This window comes from Saccopteryx bilineata, chromosome 3 (genome assembly GCF_036850765.1).
Source record: "Saccopteryx bilineata isolate mSacBil1 chromosome 3, mSacBil1_pri_phased_curated, whole genome shotgun sequence".
Classification (NCBI taxonomy): Eukaryota; Metazoa; Chordata; class Mammalia; order Chiroptera; family Emballonuridae; genus Saccopteryx; species Saccopteryx bilineata.
The window spans coordinates 113,604,917-113,629,013 of NC_089492.1; positions in this window are offsets into that span (position 1 = coordinate 113,604,917).

Below are 24,097 nucleotides of genomic sequence, written 5' to 3' on the forward strand. Positions count from 1 at the left end.
TTCCAAACAGGTGTTTCCTGACAGTGGTCTCCTTAACTCTGTTCACACATTCAAAAGTTATTTTATTAAAATTTCCTCATTACCCAACTATGTATGTCATGCATTTCCTTAAGAAACCCAACAGGTTCTATAATGTTATAAGTATATCTCTAACTGGGTACTTACTTATTAATATTTGCAGGTATTTAAGATATTTGTGTTACAATGTTTTTAATGTGATTGCATCAAACATCGTTTTTCTTATCATTTTAACATTTTTAGTGCTTAGAAAGCCACTTCATCAAAATGCTATTTAAATATCTGTTTATATTTCTTTTAGTATACTTATGGTTTTATTTTACAATGAATCTTTCATCCAACTCAAAATCTATATGGAATAAAATAGTAAGATAGAAATCTGATTTCTCTTCATTTCTTTTTCAAATGGGGTCAGAGTAATTTAGCAATTCCCTCCTGATAAAAACTATTCCCTTTATCGTTTATTAAATTATTATGTTTGGGATGCTTTCTTTGATTTTCATAGAGTTATTAGAAAAATCAAGTACTACAGTAGTTTAAGAAATATTTTTTAAATAAATTATTATTATTCAAGAGTGTTTTACCTATTAATTAGATTGAAGTTTGGTCCTCAAAATGTTACATGACCCATTTCCCGTTCTGAAGTAAATATCTAAATTGAGCCATATTAAATCATTATCTATTTATTTAACTTTGCAATTTTGTTCAAATTCAATGAGGGTGAACCACCTGGGTTTTCATTTTGTATAGCAGATTTATGTATCTCCAGAGTAAGTGAATATCATCTTATGACCTAAAAAGATAATCATAAGTAGCATATGTTCATTGGAAGAATGCAGGTACTGTGTAGGCCACAGTTTAGCTTGGTTCAGAATAAGGATTCAATTAGAATATAAATTGGAATCCAAATTAGAAAGCAGAGTGGAAGATAAAATGGAGACTGAAATATTCACTTACATCCTAAATGGCAGCTTTATCATACACCCACCAAGACTTTACTCTTTATAGGAAGGAAAAGTATAGGGAAGCAAAACCTGAACTTCCCAACATAATTTCTCTGTGTATAAAACAATAAAAACCTGGAAACCAATCTAGAGTGTTGTTGAGTAAACTGTAGGAATTACTGTGAACTAAAAACAAGTGAGGAGCCAAATATAGATTAAATAATAAGACGGTTAACCTGGGCCACAGGTAAGTAATAATTTGAATAATTTATGATAACTTCTCTGTTCCTCTGACAAGTGGTTGACTGTTTGTTTGCTTTTTTCTATTTTTTGGCTATAAAATATAGCACTCCAAGGAAAGTTATCCTTTTTTTGTAATATCTCATTTATTCACTACAAGACACATTTTCCCCCTCCAACATGTATTCTGACTCCAAAATTTTCATTGCCTAAAAGATGGTTTCATAAAAACTGTTTACCACCAAGCTCACTGTGTTTTATTTTTTAAGGAAATATTAGTATACTCCAAACCTACCCAGATGAAGATAGAATAGGTATAAAGAAAATTCACACCTGACCTGTGGTGGCGCAGTGGATAAAGCATCGACCTGGAAATGCTGAGGTCGCCAGTTCGAAACCCTGGGCTTCCCTGGTCAAGGCACATATGGGAGTTGATGCTTCCAGCTCCTCCCCCCTTCTCTCTCTCTGTCTCTCCCTTCTCTCTCTCCCTCTGTCTCTCCCTCTCCTCTCTAAAATGAATAAATAAAAAAAATAAAAATAAATAAAATTCACTTGTAGATCATAGTGTGATTAGGAAAGTTTATCAGCAAAATAAAATTCTGTGAAAATGTTTATTTTAGAAAACTTTCTGTGAGTACTTATGCATGTAGAAAATACCAAATATATTAGAATAAATTGATAATATTTTTCTTTGGTAAAAGTGGTCCATACAGTCTCATAAATAAAAAAAGTGCTTCATAAATGGCAAAAACTTAAATAAAATTGTCCTTAATTTTTGTAGACAAATGTATTAGGTTTTTCTCTAATACTATATAACAAAACCCCTAATATCTCAATGGCTTATAATACCAGACATCCATTTCACATTCATATATCTGCTAGTTAGCTAAATTCAATTGATTTTTTCCTGAGCGTAGATTGGCTGGATGGCATATTAACTTTGGGTTGGGTCCACGTCAGCTTCACATACATTCATTCTAGAATCCAACCTAAAGGGGCAATGGATACATCAGCGAGCTCTTTCCACTGTCATGTTTCCCAAAGTCTAAGGCTCAGAAACAACATGCTGTCACTGCTGCTCACATCCACTGGACACAGCCAATTTCATGGACAAATTTTAAGTTCTCAAGGTGGACAAATATACTTCCTCCAAGAAAAGGAGGCAGTGAGTACTTGATAAACAGTAACCTAATCTGCCATAATGTGAATGAGCTAGTTCAAATTTTTCACTAGAGGAAGATAAAGTGAGAGAGATTCTACTTCAGTGACCAATATTCAACAATTCTAAAAAGAAATGACACTATTGGACAATTGGCCTATTCAAAGACTTATACTTGGTTTGGGTGCAGAAAACAGCTTCATACTACCTAGCAATCTCTTCTGCTAGCCAAGAGGTCTTAAAAGTTTAAAGTAAACTTCATGACAACAATGTCAGTGATAAAATAATACACAATGATGTTAATTAGGAAATGGTTTGGCAAAACTTTCATTATCAAAATGCAAAATAAAAACTACAAAGGTGCCTGACCAGGTGGTGGCGCAGTGGATAGAGGGTCGGACTGGGATGCAGATGACCCAGGTTCGAGAGCCCGAGGTTGGCAGCTTGAGCACGGGCTCATCTGGTTTGAGCAAAAAGCTGACCAGCTTGGACCCAAGGTCGCTGGCTCCAGCAAGGGGTTACTTGATCTACTGAAGGCCCGTGGTCAAGGCACATATGAGAAAGCAATCAATAAACAACTAAGGTGTTGCAATACGCAGTGAGAAACTGATGATTGATTGCTTCTCATCTCTCCGTTCCTGTCTGTCCTTGTCTATCCCTCTCACTGTCTCTGTAAAAACAAACAAACAAACAAAAAACTGCAAAGGCTATCTTCTTATTTAGCAATCTAAAACTTGTTACCATCAAATTATCTTTTAAAAATAAGAATGAGACCTATATCTGTTATTTTAAATTTACTTTGTTATATAACTTCTCTGATTTGTAAATGCAATAATTCAGTATATTTTTTATTTTCCATTATAGAGGTCAAATGTTTGGCCATTCTTCATGGTCCAAGGGCAATTCCTTTTTTCTTGGCATAAAGACACCATGCTCTATCTTGATTTAAGGTAAAATTATGACCCCAAATAGAGAATGACTTAATGTTAAAGTTGTTTACTAAATTCTATATTCATAATCTCTTCCCAAAACAATTTATTAAATTATATTTTTCTACTTACTTGATATGTTAATCAACCTTCTATATACCATGTTACTCGATTTTTTAAATCAATATACATCTTGTTGAATGGACTTTAAACTTAACCTTCCTTCAATATCCAGCTAACATTCCACTGCTCCACAAAACTTCTTTCAGATACAATGATCTACTTATCTTTGATATCTTTTGGTTCTTATAAATACTATTACTGTTCTCTGATATTTATGTGTTATTCTTTCAAGTATAAAGGCTTTGTTTATCTAGAGTTACTTAGCAAAGCACAAATTACTAGCAAAAACAGTAACAAAAATTTATTAATCTTATCTCTCATCTTTCTGGAGTTACTGACCTCAGCAAGGCAGTTGATTTATCGGATCTTTTATGCGGTTGCAATCTGATAGCACCTGGAACTGAAGTCATCTCAAAGATCACCCCAGGTAAGTGTCTGAAAGTATGAACTAGGGTCTCAGTAGTTCTCAGCCAGAACACTTACATGCAGTTTCTTTATGCACTAGAACTTCCACTAAGCATGGCCACTGGATCCTGACAGTAAATGTCTCATGAGGCAGACAGGGAGATGGAAGTTGTGTTACATATAGTATATAAACTAATCTCAAAATTCACGCACCTAGATCACTATATTTTTTCATTTTAGTGAGAGGAAGGAAGGCAGAGAGACCGACTCCTGCATGCGCCCCAATTGGGATCCACCCAGCAAGCCCACTAAGGGATGATGCTCTGCCCATCTGCTGCCATCCAGCCAGGGCCTCATTTTTTGAAAATTAAATGACAGTTCATTTCACATGACACTTCATATATCTAAATACTATTAATAATCATGTTAACACAGGTTTTAATTTCAGTATCAAAGGAAGGAGTTGGTAACCAAAGGAACATTTGCGATTTGCATGTCTGGAAGATTGACAACCTGTTTGTGCCTATTCTGCTGGTTAAGACCTAATGCTACGTATGTCATAGTGTAGTGTAAGTTGGCTGTTCTCAATAACTTAGTTGAGGTCCTTGACGGTTGGCTCAGTAGTAGAGTATTGGCCTGGCATGTGGCTGTCCCAGATTTGATTCCTGGAGAAGCACCCATCTGCTTCTCTACCCTTCTCCCTTCGCTCTATCTCTTTCACTCTTTCTCTCTCTCTTCTCCTCCTGCAGCCATGGCTCTGTTGGTTCAATCAAGTTGGCTTCAGGCCTGAGGATGGTTCTGTGGCCTCCGCCTCAGGTTCTAAAAAAAACGGCTCCATTGCTAAGCAATAGAGCAACGGCCCCAGATGGACAGAGCATCGCCTGGTACAGGGCTTGCAGGGTGGATCCAGGTCGGGAAGCCTTCCTACTTCTCACTTAATAATAATAAAATGACATTCTAAAATCATCTCTCTGCCCTAAGACTCCTCATACCCCATCTACATCCCACTATCAAATAAAGCTAGACAAAAAGAAATTGTTTAAATAAATAATGAAGCCAATGTTTTGATTTCTGTTAATTACAGTTGCCTAAGGCTTATGTTACTCTATCAATGTCTACAATTTTACATAGTTAACTTTTAATTAACAAAGATATATTATGAAATAAAATTTAATTGGGTATTTTACTCTACTTAGCTTTAATAATTTAAAAAGGAAAGTTGAAAAAACAGAGTTGAATACCATTATAAACTGCAAGCAGGCACATAATTAAAAAGGTCATATACAATTTGTCAGTATATAACAGAAAGCTGTACTCTGAACTATACCTGGAGGTAAAATTTAATCTTCAGAATAATCAAATTCTCTGAAAAACTAAAGACTTATTTTTGTTTTATTCCAGTTCGACTTATTGATTTCATATGTCAAGTAGAGATTTTAATTTAGATCCCTTGTGGATATCATGTACTTTTTAAAAAAAATTATTAGGGTGACACTAGTTAACATAATTATACAGGTTTCAGGTGCCCAATTTCACAAAACATCTCTGTACACTGTATTGTGTGCTTTCCATAATGTCAAGGTCCTCACATTTGTTCACAACTCTAGAATCCTGTTTTAGAGAGTGAGTGGGGACTCATGTGCTGCCTGTGCTATGTGCCAGGATGTACACCTGTGGCACCAGCCTTTCCAGAGTACACTCATGAGGTGCTCTTTTGAATTTGCATAGAAACAATGCCATATGGGTTAGTTATGAGGCATGATGTTACAGAAATGTCCTTCAAAGGAAGTGATGTAATAAAAAAAAAGTCTACTACAGTGCGTGGCATAAAAAAACAGATGCAGTACAAACCTTGGCTCTGCCACTTATAGTACTGTGATTTTGAGAAAGTGATGCCACCACCTCTCTGAACCTCAGTCTCCTCACGCATTTAATGAAAGTATAAATTCCAATTTTTCAGAATGATATGAGGAATAGAGCTAACACAGGAGAAGTTATACTGAATAAAGTAGAAATTACTTAATAGCATCCATAATAAACTATCAGAGAAGTGTTGTTATAGAGTTTTCATCTTTGGTTATGTATTTGTGTTTTGATAGACACAGAGCTCTGCTATTCTATTTTAGGTATGTAATTCTATTACTCACTGGCCAAGGCCACAGTAGGAGGAGTAAAAGAAAGCAGTATGATTCAGTTCAGGAAAAACACTCCTGAACAAAATATTCCTAAGTATTTGTGTAAGAATCAGTCAGCTTGGATTTTCAAAAATTGTTTTTCTAATTTCCTATATACATTAGTTCTCAAAATCTAGCTTCCTGACACAAAACAAAGAGTGTAAGACCACATCCTGTGATAACTTCCTTTAGGCAAGAGCCATCACCCAGTGGAAGGATGCAGTTAGATCCTAGCTCAGCCCTAACTCTTTGATTAGCCCTTCTGCATACGAGTTTTAAAATTTTTCAACTATGTGTTCAGAACATAATCTGACTGAATCATTGCCTCTTTCAATGGTGTACCTCTAATTATCTTTATTGGCTTTGAATATTACATAATCAATTAATTTTTTTTTCAGAGTGGAAGATAATATGGCTACCTTTTATTTTAATAAACAAGAGGTGATTTTAAATATTTCTCAGGCAAATTACAAATATGATCCAGAAATGACTATAATATTAATAGCTGTACAATACAACCCCCCAAGTCCAAAGTCCTCTCCAAAGACTTCAGTGCTGCCTTATCTCTCCTAGCTCAGCTTGTGTGGTTGTTTTCCTGGTTCATTATGCTCTAGCCAAGACGATCTTTCAGGTCTTCAGACATATGTAGCCTTAGGACCTCTGTACAAACTCTTCTCTCTTTCACTAATGCTCTTCTTTCTATACTTTGCATATATCATGTCGCAGCTTCAATCCCTACTCAGGAAGACACCTTCCTTGACTATCTACAGAATTAACTATCTCTGCACTGTGTGCTTTTTTGTCATAACTCACATTGCAAATAGAAATAATTTATGTATTATTCTGATTACCCGTGTGTTTCTCTGTGACTATTTCCACTATAAGGCCATATTTGTTACCTTCATTTGTCTAGTGCCAATAAGTAAATAAGAAGATTCAAAAACTTTAAAGAGTTTATTTCCAAATTAATACAAATGAGGGTCTGGAGAAAATCTTTACAAATGAATAAAGCATTCATATGAAAGAAAAGCATGAAAATAGAGTTAAAAATAATGAAGTTTGAGCTTATAAAAGAAAATAAGGTAATAAAGTGTGGGTGAAAAAGGGGTTGATTATTAAAACTGACAAGTCCTGTGACAGAAAGTAACCTCGCAGGGTGAACTGAACATTCATTTCTAACTGACCAGGTCATGGTGCATAGTCATACCCCTGGCATATAAACTGTTTAGTAAAAGGTTTATCTTTGCCATAAGCAAGCCCTGTTGATTACTCTTGTGCATCTAGGTTAACACACCTTTGAAACGCCAGAGTAACTCCCTTTTTCAGATTCCTTGAGGGATGGGGGTTGGGAGTGAGATCAGAGCTTTTGGTAGAGTAGACCGGCTTCCTCCTCACCATCATAGGCTTCTGGTCGCTCTGGCTCTGGATGGTAGATCACACGCCAGATATTGCTAGGGTTGCCCAGGTGCTCTTGTTGATGGTGGTCCACACATAGGAAGTGGCTGACTTTGCTGGTCAGATATATGCTTTATGACCAACAAGACACCTTGCAGTCTCCCTGTTCCACGGCCACAGTCTTGCAGTGAATCAGCCAATTATAGCAGGTCCTATGCTGAGCCATAATTTGCAGGGCAACAATAATAGTCCTAGGAATCTTTTGGTCAGTTAGCATCCAATTAGGATTTCCAGATAAATACAGGATGCCCAGTTAAATCTGGATTTCAGGTAAATGATGAATAAATTTGGTATTATAAGTATGTTCTAAATATTGCATGGACATACCTCTACTAAGTAATTATTTTTTTGTTTATCTGAAATACATAGTTAACAGGTTACCCTGTCTGTTAAGTGTTAAATCTGGCAAACCACACCCAGCTCATTATCCTTGTCAAGGAAGTTAAACCTGGACAACACTGGAGATTGCTCTTTGATAGGACAGAGTTGCATGACCTGCTCCTCATATCCTAACTCCCTCAGCTTTCACCCTTTATTCTCAGGGGCTGGCAAGGGATTGGAACCAAAGATAACATATCTTATCTGTGTTACTGCTATGGGAGTTATGGCAGAGTTTTACAATGCAAACAATCTGATGATCCCTGAAGCACCAAGAACAGAGGGTACTGCTAAAGGAAGACTTCATTGTAAATTAAAACTAAGCATGCTCCATTTCTTTTTATTGCGATTAAAGTTGTTTACATATTATTTCATTCAAAAGGAAAAGGGCAAAAATCCCCTAAAACATTTAGGAGTTTAATATCAAAATATTATTTAATCATCTAAAATGTAATCTTAACTGCAGGGCATGTGATAGCCACAAAGCCTGCAAACTGCATTCGTTCACATAAACAAAAAATGAGCTCACTAGCTTTGTGGTAATCAGATAACTGCTCTGTAAATAAACTCCCCAGTACCCACCTCTCTCCACACAAAATATGGCTTCTTTTGTTCATTAGACCTATTCATATTAAATGGTGCTTGAAATTTCATCCAATTCTTACACATTGTACATGAAATGCAAGTCTTCTCACAGACCTTAGAGGGACACCTATGTCATCTTCTGCTTCTCTCTCCTTCCATCTGACCATAATTTTTGAGAATGAAAATTGGCTTCTCTTCTACTTCTCCTAAATCATTGTCTCCTTCTACAAGAGAGATGATCTTAGTGTCACAGGCAAATGGTTATATTGTTTATATTATGGCTCAAATTATGAGATGGACCTTTATTATTTGATCCTATATATCCTAAAAAGGAAAGGGAAAAAGAAAAGAATTTGAAAATTTTATCCACAGATTATAACACTATTTATATTTTTAACAGCACTATATTATTCTATAAATTCTTTCCATAACAATTCATATTTCTTTCTTTTGTAAGTCTTCATTACCTCCAAATTAATGGATATCTCAGGCAAAAAAAAAGGGGGGGACAATGTTTTAAGTTCACAAAGGCAAATAAGAAAATCATATTATTCATAATTTTTAAATGTCACTGCTGTTACATCATAAAGAAAGAGAAGAATATTTTTAAATATTTAAAAAGTTATTTTTAATGCTTTATATTTTTAACATTTTTTTGTTCCAAACATCCTGAAGAGTTTTCTAGTGACTGAGTTGTGCATAAATGTTATTTTCCTTTAATATTTACATTCCATTGACAAAACCAGTCTATCTTTTAGATGGGATTTGACTTTGAAGAAAAAGCCTATCTGTTTTAATTTTATTTTTAAATTTTATTTAGACAATTAATTTGAATACAGTGACATTGATCAATAAGAGTATGTAGGTTCAGCAAGTAAACATTTCTATAGCATTTGAACTGTTGATTATATTGTGTACCCATCAGCCAAAGTCAAATCATTTTCCATCACATTATATTTGTCCATCTTTACACCCTTCCACCAACCCTCTTCCCCTCCCCACATCTTCTTCCTCTTGGTAACCACTTCACTTTTATCTATGTCCATGAGTCTCAGTTTTATATCCCACCTATATGTGAAATCATTCAGTTTTTAGATTTTTCTGATTTACTTATTTTACTCAGTATAATGTTCTCAAGGTCCATCCATGTTGTTGTAAATGTCACTATGTCATCATTTCTTATGGCTGAGTAGTATTCCATTGTATATAAGTACCACATCTTCTTTATCCAGTCTTCTATTGAGATAGAAGCAACTTCTTTGGTTGTTTCTATGTCTTGGCCACTGTGAATAATGTTGCAATGAACACGGAAGTGCATGTGTCTTTAACTACCAATGTTCATGTGTCTTTAACTATCAATGTTTTTGAGTTGTGGGGATAAATACCCAAGAGAGGGATTGCTGGGTCATAAGGTAATTCTATTCTTAGTTTTTTGAGAAAGCACCATACTTTCTTCCATAAGTGACAATAGATTTTCTAATTATCAGTAGTATATATCCATAGATTTTAAGTTTCATATACTCCTCCAACCCCTTGTATTTGCAAACTGCTTTTTAGAACTGAATTGCTTTGTTAATAGGTGAACTTCTGTATTCAATAATGGAAGCAATTTTTAAAACAAAGCCAACATATAATATATAACCATATTAAGGCTACCTTGAGAATTTCTGGACTTACTCTGATAAAAAGAAAAGTCAAAGTTAAAATTCACCCAAAAGAAAATATAGAAAAAACACCCAGAGAGGAAAAACAAGGAAACGTTTAACAGTGTTTCACTGAACAGCTGTACCAATTCTAAAACTTCCCTCAATATAATCTAATGAGAATCTCATTAACAAGGCAAAGAATTCTGGGAAGATAAGTAGAGCTTAAAACAATTTCAAGAAACAAAACACAATTAAGTTACCATATGTGTTTCCTCTGTATGAGTGATACAAAATGCATAATGAGGTAAGAGCTGCAAACATTTCACAAACTTTTAAAAAATTTTTACCATGAAAGTCTTCCAGACATTTTAAGACATGTTAAAATTAGTTTGGAAAAAAATCATCTACTTCTTTTCTTAAAGTTTTAGTTGTTGACTATTCCTTCATTGCTAGGCATTGAAGCATATGCCATCAGTAATGATTGAATTACTATTATATCTGTTGTCCTTTTATAGGTTCAATGAAAGGAAAAGTGTGACAGACTCTAATTAGACAATTAGATGATCAGATTTAACCCAAGTGTTTTAAATGTGTCCCTAGATGGCTTTTGACTACAAATTAAAGTATACTTTTGCAAATAGAAAGTTTTGCTGTGTCTCTATCCACTCCACCAGTCTTTCCAGAATTATATATATATATAATATATATTATATATATGTTAAATAAGTGAATATATATATTATATATATATATATAGTGCTTACTGTGAGTTAGGAATGTTTACAGAGACTAGGAATGCAGAAGTAGCACTTTACATTATAGAACAATCCACCCAACAATATAAAAATACATCTTCTTTTTAAACACATACGAAAGAAACAGCAAAAATTTTCTGTTGTCATGGATTTCACAATGCACTAAGAAGGAGAGAAAAATAGAAATACATAAATTCTCAGACAAAATTAAAGAAGGGAGATAGTGTTGTTGGTGGGTGGCAGGGCGGATACTCTGAGGGTAATTTTAAATATGAGGGAAAAGGAAGGCGTGCTAAGAAAATAACTTTTGATAAAGACCTGAAGTATGTGAGTGAACAATCCATATAGATACTGAGGGAAGAGTGTGCCTGACAAAGAGTTCCAGAAGCGAAAAACCCCTGAGACAGAGTGGACCAAGTGTTGGAGATGGTGTAAAAATGGAATTCTTAAACATTGTGGGAACATACCTGCTATAAGCACTTTAGTGAAGTCTTTAGTTTCCTTATAAATCTAAAATACACCTATCTTGTAACCCAGAAATTCTAATCTTAGATGTTCACCATGAGAAACAAAAATACACATCTACAAAAAAGATTTCTACAAGAATGATCAAAGAAACTTTATTCACAATAGCACAAAACTGGAAAAGACATCTACGTCCATCAACTGGTGGATGAATAAAAATAATGTGTTACGTTTATACAATGAAATAGAAAAAGAAAAGTCAACAACTGATTCAGGCAAAACATGAATGAAACACAAAACCTATGCTTAGTAAAAAGAAGCTTTCTCCAAATTATTTCATTTATTTGAAGTTCTAGAACTATTTGTCCTCCTCAAGGATTTCTTCCATTCATATATCCCTTCTAAATCTTGCATGATAAATTTTCTCTTCTATATTTGATCAGCTCCAATATGCTCTAGGATCTACCATCTTGAAATACCTACCTCCCTTCATTTCACATTATCCTGAAAAGATTTTCCCTTTTTCTATTGCCCTTTGATAACTAAACATCTCGAAATAGCTGTCTATACACAATGGCTCAAGTTCTTCTCTTCCTATTCCTGCTATAATTTATTCTTATCTGATTTTATCAGCACACTATGCAGAATATGTTCTCCTCAATTCACCAATTATCTGAAAATTGCAAAATTCAGTAAGCTTTTTTCATCTTTTTCTCAGACTCTTAGCTACATGTAACAATATCAGGCACTATGTCTTTTCTTTTTGTTAAACTGAGGTATAATTTACATCAAATCAAATGCACAGAGCTTATATATACAATCCAATGAGTTTTAACAAATATAAATAATCATGTAACTCAAAAACAAAAAACCATTTTCACATACCCGAGAAAGAGACCTTGTTTCCTTTCTAGTCAATTATCCCATTTCCAGAAACAACCACTGTACTCATTTCTATCATCATAAATCTGCTTTATTTGTCTTTGAAATTCTTACAGATGAGATTATATAATAAGTAATCTATTGCAGTGGTCCTCAACCCCCGGGCCGCGGACCGGTCCGTGGGCCACTTGGTACCGGTCTGCAGAGAAAGAATAAATAACTTACATTATTTCCGTTTTATTTATATTTAAGTCTGAACGATGTTTTATTTTTTTTTAATGACCAGATTCCCTGTTACATCCATCTAAGACTCACCCTTGATGCTTGTCTCGGTCACATGATACATTTATCTGTCCCACCCTAAAGGCTGGTCCGTGAAAATATTTTCTGACAGTAAACCAGTCCATGGCCCAAAAAAGGTTGGGGACCACTGATCTATTTTACCATATTTCTTTCACTAATGTTGTTAAGATATGTCTATATTGTTTTGTATGTAGGTCATATTTTTTACTGATAAGTATACCCATTTTCTATTGCTGCATAACAAATTACTACAAACTAAATTGCATAAGACAGCATATATTTATTATTTCAGTTTCCATGGGTTAGGAGTTTGGGCATGGCTTAACTCTTCTGAGTTTCACAAGGCTGAAATCTACATGAGTCAGCTGGGCAACATTTTTTTTTTTTGATGCTATGATTCTCTTTCAAGTTCAAGAAGCTGAATTCAGCTCCTTCGTGTTTGTGGGACGAGGTCCCCATATTCTTGTTGACTGTGACCCAAGGGCTCCTATCAGTTCCTAGAGAACCTTGCAGTTCCATTGTCTTTTTAGTGGATGTTTCTCACTTCAATTTTTTAACTATTTTAAATAAACTTACTATGAATATCTGAGTATAAGATTGTGTGGACACATATTTTCATTTTTCTTGGGTAAATATCTAGTAGTACAATTGCAATGTGATAGATAAGCATACGTTTAACTTTATAAGAAACTTCCTAATAATTCTCTAAAGTGATAGAATTAAATTTATACTTCCTCCAGCAATGTATGAGAGTTCTTGCTGTTCCATATTTTCAATAGGATTTGGTATTGTCAATCACAAACATTTGTCTTTCTAATGAGTATGAAATAGTTTCTTAGGGTATTTTAAATCTGCTTTTCTCTTATAATTAATGATGTAGAGCATCTTCTTTTATGCTTATTGGCTATTCAAAACTTTTTAAAATTACTTTTTAAGTCTTTTGTCAATATTTTAAATTGGATCTTTGTCTTTTTATTATTGAGTTGTACAAGTTCTTTTTATATTGTGCACATTGTTTGTCAAGTATATAAATTGTGTAGTATTTTTTTTCACAGTCTGTGATTTGCTTATTCAGTTTCTTAATGGGGTCTTTTGAAGAAAAAGTGGTTCTAATTTTTATTAAGTCCAATTTATCTTGTTTTGTTCCTTTAAATGTAGTACTTGTCTGAAAACATTTACCTAACCCAAAGCTATAAAGATACATTCTTATGTTTTCTTCTATATTGTTTAGTGCTTTAGCTTTTTTTCTTTTTGTCTATAATCCAGCTTAAATTAACTTTACTATGGTGAGAAGTGGAGATCAAAGTTTCTTTTATTTATTTTTTGCGAAGTGGCTATCCAGATGTTTCAGAATACTTGGTTGAAAATATTTCCCTGGGGTGGTGAACACATAATGCAATTTACAAATGATGTACTGTAGAACTGTGCACCTGAAACATGTATAATTTTATTAACCAATGTCACCCCAATAAATTCAATAAAAATAAAAAAATATTTTCTACTGTCTTTCTTGAAACTCTTATCTCTTATTTCTAAATGTAGATACTTTTCAGTAATTATCCTTAAGCCCTCTCTTATTATACACTCTTTTCTCACATGCCTTTTCCTTTTCCTATGACTTTCAATGAAATTTGAATACAGATAATACCTAAATGTATATCTACACTTAACTATTCTCACTGGGTCTCCAGATAAATCAATTCAATTGTCAATTTGACATTGTCCAATGAAATCTTTCAAAGACATCTTAAATTTAATACAGCCAATATCAATCTTAACTTCCCAATTACAAAATAGCTGCATCCATATGAATTTTTCTCATCTCCATAAATACCATAACCATGCTCCCAAAAAATTAGGATTTATGCTTAATTCATTTCATTTCTTTCCTTTATCTGCTTCAGCCAAATACCAGTAAACCATGCAAATTCTTCCTGCAAAATTATCTAAAAATCCAAACATTTTTAAGATTTGCTCTGCTATCACCTCACTACCTATCTGCAATGACCTCTTACCTGGGCTACTACAGCAGCTTGTTAAGTATGCTCTTTTTTTCATTTGTGCCTCTCTCAAATCCACTTCTCTCAAAGCAGCAAAAGTGGACATTTAAAAATATACATTGTATGGAGTGACGTCACGGAAATGGCGCCGTGAGCAGCGTGTCCGACAGCTCTCCCCTAAATCAAAACAAATTTATCAACTAGAAACAGAAAAATTTATCCTCGGAGCATTCTGGAGTTCCACACAAACTGATAGCGAAAGGACTGTTATCACTTGAATCTGAGAGACGAGGGTGTGGAGGAATCTACCGCAGCGACGTTCATTCAAGCCGCGAGGAAGTGCGCCTGTGGTGAGTCAGCCCACATTTGGGAGCCACGAGCCGCCGCGCGTGCGCCCGGTCTGGTTGGGCACCGCTAACGTTCCCAGCGGCCCGCACACAGCGAGTGAGAGTTGCCAGCCACCGGTGCCCGGAGCACCCCATTCGCGCGCGTGCCCTGGGCATTCCACGCGCCCAGAGCGCCCTACTGGCCCACACACCCAGGTGCTCCATTATCCTGCGCCTGGTGCGATCCAGTCGCCAGCGGCAGGGCGAGCGGGAGAGGCTTGGGAGATTCTCTCCGTGGGCGGGGCACCTCACCCAGCCATTCAAGCTAACAATCAAGCGTTGGGGGAGGGGCGCGCGCAGGCAGCCTAAAATACCTTCGGAAGCACAGCTGCGACCCAATCACTGAAATTAGCTTAACTCATGAAATCTGCGCACCCTCGGTTCTAATTGATAAGATCTCTCTCAGTTCAGGGATCCAAGACAAGAGGCGTGATATTTTTTAGTGCCTCTCGCTGAAGAGGCAGGGGCAACTTCTGATTGATAGAGCCTCCATATTCAGGGATAAACGCTAACAAGAAGGACTTGGCAGATAATAAGATCTATACTACACTAGTCGCAAGCAGAGACTAGTGCCTCTTCTTCCCTGCGAAAACAGGCTACAAAGTGTGGAAAGCCTGGGTTGAGAGGTCCAACTAAATGATAGGCGCTGAACAGTCACCTTGACAACAATTGACTCCCACCCCCGCCTGATTAAGCTGGAGGCCCTGACTGTCAGAGCCTTTCCCAAAGCCTTGCACTGAGTGGGGATAGAGTGGGGATTTCCCAGCTCTTTGAGCCTCTTACTCCCCAGGCAGAAGCAGTTGCAGCCTTATAGCTGGATCACCAGGCTGCTAATTCAGAAAGGGGGGACTAGGAGAGAGAATCCAGGAAAGCAAACTTTCTCATCGTTGGACCCTGCAAAAGCCAACAAGCCGTGACTACCAGCAAGACTAAAGCCAATTATATGACATTGCCATAGAATCCCATCAACTGCAATCCCTATCTAAGTGTGACACAGGGGCAGAGCCTGGGGTACAGAGTCACCGACCAGGAAGAGGGAGAGAAAAGAAAAAGGAAGAAGTTAACCTCTCAAAATCAAGAAAAATCCACAGACTTCACAACTTGATCCACTAATTTTCTTGTTGTTGTTGTTTGTTTCTTCTGTCTTATTGCCTTTATTTCCTCCACATTGGTCCTTCTATTCTCTGCCCATCTTATGCTTCCCCTTTCTTGAACTACACTACCCATGAGTGTTGCATTTTATTTCTCTTCTTCATCCTCACCCTCCTTTAAGGTTATACTCCAAAACACTTAACTCTCACTCTCCCCTCTTTTGTTTTTTGGTTTTTTTTGTCTTGCTTTATTTTGTTTTTTTCTCTTCCTATTTTATTTCTTCCTTCGTTTTTCTCTTTTTCTTATTTTTTCCTTTCTATTCGTTTTTTCTTTTCTCATTTTACTTTCCTCCCATATAATCCTCAATCACGAACAAATTAGTTAATTTGGGACTCAAGGCTTTTTTTTGGCTTTATTTCTCTTTTTTGCTTTTGTTTTTATTTTTTTTCTTGTTTGTTTATTTTTGTGGCATTTTGGGTCCTCCCAAACCAAGGTCTCCATTGTATTTAATCTTCGCTCCACTTAATACAACAGATTTTTACTTATTATTTTTATTTTTTTTCTTCTTTATTATTCTTTTTTCCTTTTTTCTGGTTCCCTCTTATCCCTCTCATTATTTCTCTTAGTTGACCATCACTTACAAGCAAATCATCTTATGCTTGTCTAAGATTTTCTTCCTTTTTTTTTTTTTTTTTTTTTTTTTTGCATTTAGTAGGTCCCTACTCCCTTTTTTTGCCCCTTGAACTCTTCACCCCAAATCAGGCCCTCCATTATAGGCACGATATTTCCCTGAGGAGGGAAGAGGAGGGAAAGAGAAGAAAGAAAAAAGGGGGAAATAATAAATTATTACTGTTTTTTTTGGGGGGTGTTTTACCTTTTTTTTTTTATTTTATTTTATTTTTTTATTTTATTTTTTTTTACTTTTTACTCATTATTAATTCTAATTAGTGCTATCAACAAGACCACCCTCAGATGCCGATAAGAAAGAGGAAATTGAATATTATGGATACAAAAGAAAGAGAGGTAACACAAATAGATGTGGAAAAATCTATGGAGAAAAGACTTAACATATTGGAAGCCTTGGAGCTAAATGACAGAGAATTTAAAATAGAAATATTAAAAATACTCAGAGATATACAAGAAAACACAGAAAGGCAATATAGGGAGATCAGAAAACAACTCAATGAACACAAAGAATATATTACCAAGGAAATTAAAACTATAAAAACAAATCAAACAGAAATGAAAAACTCAATTCACAAGCAGAAAAACGAGGTAACAAGCTTAGCTAACAGAACAGCCCAGATTGAAGATAGGATTAGTGAAATAGAAGACAAACAACTTGAGGCACAACAGAGAAAAGAAGAAAGAGACTCAAAAATAATAAAAAACGAGAAAGCCCTACAGGAATTGTCTGACTCCATCAGAAAGAATAACATAAGAATAATAGGTATATCAGAGGGAGAAGAGAAAGAAAATGGACTGGAGAATATACTCAAACAAATAATAGACGAGAACTTCCCAAGCCTGTGGAAAGAACGAAAGCCTCAAATTCAAGAAGCAAACAGAACACCGAGTTTTCTTAACCCCAACGAACCCACTCCAAGGCATATCATAATAAAGATGACACAAACAAATGACAAAGAAAAAATTCTCATGACAGCCAGGGAAAAGAAGAGTACAACATATAAAGGAAGGCCTATTAGATTATCATCAGATTTCTCAGCAGAAACTCTACAAGCTAAAAGAGAGTGGACCCCAATATTTAAAGCCCTGAAAGAGAGGAACTTTCAGCCAAGAATACTATACCCATCAAAGCTATCCTTCAAGTATGAAGGAGATATAAAAACATTCACAAATACAGAAAAGATGAGAGAATTTATCAACAGAAAGCCCCCACTCCAGGAAATATTAAAGATGGTTTTCCAACCAGATTCAAAGAACAAAAGAAAACAACACCACAAGTAACAGCTCCACCAAGAACACAATAAAACCAAACTTAAACTGTGACAGCAAAGGAAAAAAAGGGGGGAGAGGATGGAGATTAACAGTAGCAAAGGACGATGAAGTGCAGAAATACTTACAAGATAGGGTACTACAATGAATATGGTAGGTACCCTTTTCATTATTTAATGGTAACCACCCTTGAAATAACCACCACAAAAACACTTGACTTAAAAAAGGTAGCAACAGAGGAAAGAAGTATAAAACACAAACAAACAAAAACAAATGATAGAAAAACAAAAGAGAAGAATCAAACTAGATACAAAACTAACAGAAAGCAATTTATAAAATGGCAGTAGGGAACCCACAAGTGTCAATAATTACACTAAATGTAAATGGATTAAACTTACCAATAAAAAGACACAGAGTAGCAGAATGGATTATAAAAGAAAATCCAACTATATGCTGCCTACAAGAAACACATCTAAGCAACAAGGATAAAAACAAATTCAAAGTGAAAGGCTGGAAAACAATACTCCAAGCAAACAACACCCAAAAAAAAGCAGGCGTAGCAATACTCATATCTAATAATGCTGACTACAAGACAGAAAAAGTACTCAGAGACAAAAATGGTCATTTCATAATGATTAAGGGGAAGTTGAATCAAGAAGACATAACAATCCTTAATATATATGCACCAAACCAAGGAGCACCAAAATATATAAGACAGCTACTTATTGACCTTAAAACAAAAACTAACAAAAATACAATCATACTTGGAGACCTCAATACACCACTGACGGCTCTAGATCGGTCAACCAAACAGAGAATCAACAAAGACATAGTGGCCTTAAACAAAATACTAGAACACCTGGATATGATAGACATCTACAGGACACTTCATCCCAAAGCGACAGAGTATACATTTTTCTCTAGTGTACATGGAACATTCTCAAGAATTGACCATATGTTGGGCCACAAAGACAATATCAGCAAATTTAGAAAAATTGAAGTTGTACCAAGCATATTTTCTGATCATAAAGCCTTGAAACTAGAATTCAACTGCAAAAAAGAGGGGGGAAAACCCACAAAAATGTGGAAACTAAACAACATACTTCTAAAAAATGAATGGGTCAAAGAAGAAATAAGCGGAGAGATCAAAAGATATATACAGACAAATGAAAATGAAAATACGACATATCAGAATCTTTGGGATGCAGCAAAAGCAGTAATAAGAGGAAAGCTCATATCACTTCAGGCCTATATGAACAAACAAGAGAGAGCCGAAGTAAACCACTTAACTTCACACCTTAAGGAACTAGAAAAAGAAGAACAAAGACAACCCAAAACCAGCCGAAGAAAGGAGATAATAAAAATCAGAGCAGAAATAAATGAATTAGAGAACAGAAAAACTATAGAAAAAATCAATAAAACAAGGAGCTGGTTCTTTGAAAAGATCAACAAAATTGACAAACCCTTGGCAAGACTCACCAAGGAAAAAAGGCACAGGACTCAAATAAATAAAATCCAAAATGAAAGAGGAGAGATCACCACAGACATCATAGATATACAAAGAATTATTGTAGAATACTATGAAAAATTATATGCCACCAAATACAATAATCTAGAAGAAATGGATAAATTCCTAGAACAATACAACCTTCCTAGACTGAGTCATGAAGAGGCAGAAAGCCTAAACAGACCAATCAGCAGGGAGGAAATAGAAAAAACTATTAAAAATCTCCCCAAAAATAAAAGTCCAGGCCCAGACGGTTATACTAATGAATTCTATCAAACATTCAAAGAAGACTTGTTTCGTATTCTACTCAAAGTCTTCCAAAAAATTGAAGAAGAAGCAATACTTCCAAACACATTTTATGAGGCCAACATAACCCTCATATCAAAACCTGGCAAAGATGGCACAAAGAAAGAAAACTACAGACCAATATCTCTAATGAATACAGATGCTAAAATACTAAACAAAATACTGGCAAACCGAATACAACAACATATTTAAAAAATAATACATCATGATCAAGTGGGATTCATCCCAGAATCTCAAGGATGGTTCAACATACGCAAAACGGTTAACGTAATACACCATATCAACAAAACAAAGAACAAAAACCACATGATCTTATCAATAGATGCAGAAAAGGCTTTTGATAAAATACAACACAATTTTATGTTTAAGACTCTCAACAAAATGGGTATAGAAGGAAAATATCTCAACATGATAAAGGCCATATATGATAAACCATCAGCCAACATCCTATTAAACGGCATAAAACTGAGGACTTTCTACCTTAAATCAGGAACAAGACAGGGTTGTCCACTCTCTCCACTCTTATTCAACGTGGTGCTAGAAGTTCTGGCCAGAGCAATCAGACAAGACAAAGAAATAAAAGGCATCCATATCAGAAAAGAAGAAGTAAAGGTATCACTTTTTGCTGATGATATGATCCTATACATCGAAAACCCGAAGGACTCCACAAAAAGATTATTAGAAACAATAAACCAATACAGTAAGGTCGCAGGATACAAAATTAACATGCAGAAGTCAATAGCCTTTCTATATGCCAACAATGAAACAATTGAGAACGAACTCAAAAGAATAATCCCCTTCACGATTGCAACAAAAAAAATAAAATACCTAGGAATAAGCATAACAAAGAACATAAAGGCACTATATAATGAAAATTACAAAGCATTGTTAAGGGAAATCGAAAAAGATACAATGAGATGGAAAAATATTCCTTGTTCTTGGATAGGAAGAATAAATATAATCAAAATGGCCATATTACCCAAAGCAATATACAAATTTAATGCAATTCCCATCAAAATCCCTATGAGATTTTTTAAAGAAATGGAACAAAAAATCATCAGATTTATATGGAACTATAAAAAACCCCGAATAGCCAAAACAATCCTAAGGAAAAAGAATGAAGCTGGGGGCATTACAATACCTGACTTTAAACTATATTATAGGGCCACGATAATCAAAACAGTATGGTATTGGCAGAAAAATAGACACTCAGACCAATGGAACAGAATAGAAAGCCCAGAAATAAAACCACATATATATGGTCATATAATCTTTGATAAAGGGGCCAACAACACACAATGAAGAAAAGAAAGCCTCTTCAACAAATGGTGTTGGGAAAACTGGAAAGCCACATGCAAAAGAATGAAACTCGACTACAGCCTGTCCCCGTGTACTAAAATTAATTCAAAATGGATCAAAGATCTAAATATAAGACCTGAAACAATAAAGTACATAGAAGAAGACATAGGTACTAAAATCATGGACCTGTGTTTTAAAGAACATTTTATGAACTTGACTCCAATGGCAAGAGAAGTGAAGGTAAAGATAAATGAATGGGACTACATCAGAATAAAAAGTTTTTGCTCAGCAAGAGAAACTGATATCAAAATAAACAGACAGCCAACTAAATGGGAAATGATATTTTCAAACAACAGCTCTGATAAGGGCCTAATATCCAAAATTTACAAAGAACTCATAAAACTCAACAACAAACAAACAATCCAATAAAAAAATGGGAAGAGGACATGAACAGACACTTCTCCCAGGAAGAGATACAAATGGCCAACAGATATATGAAAAGATGCTCAGCTTCATTAGTTATTAGAGAAATGCAAATCAAAACGGCAATGAGATACCACCTCACTCCTGTTAGATTAGCTATTATCAACAAGACGGGTAATAGCAAATGTTGGAGAGGCTGTGGAGAAAAAGGAACCCTCATTCACTGTTTGTGGGACTGTAAAGTAGTACAACCATTATGGAGGAAAGTATGGTGGTTCCTCAAAAAACTGCAAATAGAACTACCTTATGACCCAGCAATCCCTCTACTGGGTATATACCCCAAAACCTCAGAAACATTGATACGTGAAGACACATGTAGCCCCATGTTCATTGCAGCACTGTTCACAGTGGCCAAGACATGGAAACAACCAAAAAGCCCTTCAATAGAAGACTGGATAAAGAAGATGTGGCACATATACACTATGGAATACTACTCAGCCATAAAAAATGATGACATCAGATCATTTACAGCAAAATGGTGGGATCTTGATAACATTATATGGAGTGAAATAAGTAAATCAGAAAAAAAACAAGAACTACATGATTCCATACATTGGTGGAACATAAAAATGAGACTAAGAGACATGGACAAGAGTGTGGTGGTTATCAAGGGTGGGGGGAGGGAGGACATGGGAGGGAGGGAGGGAAGGAGAGAGTTAGGGGGAGGGGAAGGGGCACAGAGAACTAGATAGAGGGTGGCAGAGGACAATCTGACTTTGGGCAAGGGGTTTGCAACATAATTTAATGACAAAATAACCTAGACATGTTTTCTTTGAATATATGTACCCTGATTTATTAATGTCATCCCATTACCATTAATAAAAATTTATTATAAATATATATATATATACATTGTATTATGTAACTCCCTTGCCTAAACATCTTTAATAACTTTTACTCACTGCACTACATAAATATGTATTAAGCATGTGTGTCAAGCATTGTTCAAAACAGCAGGGATATAATAGTAATTACAAGAAGTCATGTTCCTAACTTCATTAATTTTACACTCATTCAGTATTCACACCCACATGCATCTGTACAAAATGCTAACTTTAGCAAATATACAGAGGAGTAATAAACAGTGTTCTAAATGTCTTCAAATAGGAATTTTATTTGGTTAGAAGACAAAGCAAGGGTCCTTGATACCGATTCTTTAGCACAAGTTATCTAAAAAAGAGGGACCCAGGCAGAAAACTATGCAGGTAAATGTGCAGATGTAAGGTATGACAAGGACTCAGAGATGCAAGGACAGATGATTAGGGCGGAAGCAGAAGAGAACAAGAAGAGTGTTGAGGAAAAGGCGTAAGCCAGACTTGTAGGTCATATGAAATATATCATATTTTTCCCTTCCCTACAATAACAGAACAATTTAAGAAAGGTCACTGTGGCTACAGTGCAAAGAACAAATTGAGAAGCAAACAGTCAATGTAGACAGAGCACTGGAAGGTTTTAGCAATGATCCAGACAAAGTGGAATGGATCTGTCCTACTTTCAGACCCTTACGTGTTCTGTCTGAAACCATCTCCATGGATCCTGCTTACTTGACAGGTCACATATTAAATGTTCCCTCTTAAATGGGAGCCTTCCTTGAGCACTAAGAAAATAAAATGTTTCTTGCTCATACTCATTATTTTCTATCATCACCCTGTTTGTTTCCTTTTCAGCACTTTCACATCTTGTGACGATCACTTCCTGTTTATGTCTATCTCAACACTAGAATGCATGCACCAGCACTAGAATGCATGCACCAGAACTGTAGGGATGACGACTGTAAATTATCAGCACATGCTACAATGGCTACTTCATGACTGTCCTCATCAAACATTAATCAAATAAAGTAATCATCTTCAACATGATATTAGCTTTCCTTTCTTCATAGTATATATGCTTCCTTTGCTCATGCTCAATTAAACCTTTCAACACCTGTTCCATGTCTACATGCCATGTGCTAGGCAAAGCTTTCAACAGGGAACAGTGACTTCCTAGACCAAGTGCTATCTATCAATGGTTTAGAGCAGTGCTTCTACAGCCAAGATCCTTGCAGTTGAACTTCAGTTATTCTACAACCCAGCTGTGTCATGTTGGAAAATTTACTTAGCACCTCTAGATCTCAATTTCTTCATCAGTCAAATGGCAATATTGAGTTCTTCATAGCATTGTCTGAGCATTAAAGGCCACCATGCTATTCATTCTACTGGGAAAGTATAAAATGATATAAAATTTAAAATGTTTGACAAATGTGATATGTGTCAAGAAGGAGAATTACAGGATATTTGAAAGTATTCAACAGATTGACATGTTCATTATAACAAGGACTCCTGCTATTCAGAAAAAAAGTAAGAGAAAACTTGACTTTATTTCATATTCAGGTTCATCCTGCCTATGTACATTAAGTAACTGAGTTGAAGAAACCTCTGAGAGGTCCTGGCTGGCTAGCTCAGGTTAGTGCGTCGGCCTGTAACACCAATGTTGTGGGTTCCATCCTAGGTCAGGGCATATACAGGAAGTAAGCAATGAATGCACAACTAAAAAGAACAACAAATGAATGTTTCTCTCTCTGCTTAGAACAACTATTTTGCAGGTATGTGACAGAATAAAGAAATA